We start from the raw sequence: 2500 nt of genomic DNA on the forward strand, positions 1-2500 counted from the left end.
CGGTTTCATATTGATTTTTCGTGATTCGTTTATACTAAGCGTTGTTTGTTGCTTCGGCTATTGTCTCCTGTGTTTTTGATGTTCTTTGCCTAGTTCTTTGTTGTATGCAAACACGTCACTCAGGGTCAGACGACTTAGTGCCTCTCGATTCAGAAATTGAAGCGACTGCAAGAAGACGAAGAGGTAGAAGAAGAGCAGGTAACAGAAATATGGAAGACCAAGCAACAAAGTCTCTTTTGGAGTACGGTATCCCTGACACAACAACCGGACTCCTTTCTAGCATTATTAGACCACCTATCACCGCTCAGAATTTTGAATTGAAACCGCAATTTATTCAATTCATATCCAATGATTCATTTGCTGGCACACCTCTTGATTGCCCAGTGAATCATATAGATGGTTTCTTGGAAAAGTGTGACACTATGAAGCTGAATGGTGTTACAGATGATGCTCTTAGACTTCGCCTTTTTCCATTCTCATTACGGGATAGGGCGAAGGAATGGTTAAGAGATGAGGGTTCTGGTTCCTTTGATACATGGGATAAACTAGTAAAAGCTTTTCTGGTCAAGTTCTTGGGACAAGAAAAGACTGCAAGATTAAGGAACGAGCTATCCACTTTCAGGCAATCAGATGAAGAATCCTTATATGACGCATGGAGGAGATTCAAGAGGTTACAGAGACAGTGCCCCCATCATGGCATACCTGAATGGATGTTAATCCAAACATTCTATAATGGTCTAACCCATGAGTTCCGGATCTATATCGACGCCGCATCTGGAGGCTCCCTTCTAACTAAAAATCCAACCGAAGCAAAGGAGCTGGTTGAGAAGATGTCAGCCAATGACAACTATCACCCAGGCGGCCGAAATAATGTCAAGAAAGGAGGTAAATTAGATGTTGATGCTCTAACTCTTTTAACTAGTTCTGTGCAGGCACTTTCAAGCAAGTTCGATAGACTACAAACTGGATCTTCCAATAATGTGCTAGAAACTTGTCAAATGTGTAATACTCAAGGTCACATCGCACCTAATTGCCCACGAAATTCGAATGAGGTATCAATTGAGGAAGCCAATGCCTTCTACAATTCCAACCCTAAAAGACCATACGATCCCCATTCTAATACTTATAATGAAGGTTGGAAGAATCACCCAAACTTCTCATACAAAAACACCCAAGCTCAGCAAAATCCACCTCCGCCCCCACCTCGAAACAACAATTATAATCCACCTGGTTTTCAACCAAGACCACCCCTAGTACAACAACCCATGCAACCCATGCAACCACCCCCTCAAAAATCCAATCTCGAACTAATGATGGAGAACTTCATCAACACCACAAATAATTCCATCCAACAGTTACAAGCCCAGAATAAGCTCATGGAAAATCAAATAAGCCAACTTGCTCATCAAGTCGGCCAATCTTCAAAAACACCGGGTACGTTTCCTGGCCAAACAGAGCAACCACAAAAGGGGCACATGAATGCTGTAATTTTAAGGAGTGGAAAACAGTTGGAAGGCCTTCCCGTAAGGGAACCATCAACGATAGATATTGAGGGAATGAGTGAAAAACAGGGAAATCGGCAAAGTTCTTCTTCGCCCGGTCAGACCGGGCAAGGTCCGCCCGATCGGGCGCGAGAAGCAGTCGACGAAAAACAGGGGAATGTGCGAATTTCTTCTTCGCCCGGTCAGACCGGGCAAAGTCCGCCCGATCGGGCGCACGAAGAAATTCCAGACAAACAAAAGAACATAAGCAGCTCTTCTTCGCCCGGTCAGACCGGGCAATCACTGCCCGACCGGGCGCGAGATCCAGACAGCCCAATTCCAAGGAATGATGTTCAAGAAAAGCCACGGGAATACATTCCAAGCGTCCCTTTTCCACAGAGGTTAGCCCAGGCTAAGTTAGAGAAAAAGTACGGTAAATTTCTAGACATCCTTAAGAAACTTCACATTAATATACCGTTCTTGGATGCAATTTCTGAAATGCCTTCTTATGCAAAGTTTTTGAAAGACATGCTATCTAACAAGAAAAAGCTTGCAGAGAATGCTACTGTTTCTCTAACTGCAGAATGTAGTGCCATTCTGCAAAACACTCTTCCTAAGAAACTAGGTGATCCAGGCAGCTATTCAATCCCAGTGAAGCTGGGAGATATAGAGATCAATAGAGCGCTATGCGATCTTGGTGCAAGTGTAAGCCTTATGCCGCTCTCCATCTGCGAAAAGCTTCAAATGGGTGAGCTAAAGCCTACAAGGATATCTCTGCAACTTGCAGACAGGTCAGTTAAATTTCCCCTCGGTATACTTGAAGATGTTCCATTGCGAGTTGGTAAATTCTTTATTCCATGTGATTTTGTTGTTATGGAAATGGAAGAAGATGCCCATGTCCCTATTATTCTTGGTAGACCATTCTTAGCTACTGCAGGTGCAATTATTGACATGAAGAATGGGAAAATAACATTTGAAGTAGGGGATGAGAAAATGGAGTATTCATTACTGAATGCTAT

This window comes from Chenopodium quinoa, unplaced genomic scaffold (assembly GCF_001683475.1).
Source record: "Chenopodium quinoa cultivar QQ74 unplaced genomic scaffold, ASM168347v1, whole genome shotgun sequence".
Taxonomy (NCBI): Eukaryota; Viridiplantae; Streptophyta; class Magnoliopsida; order Caryophyllales; family Amaranthaceae; genus Chenopodium; species Chenopodium quinoa.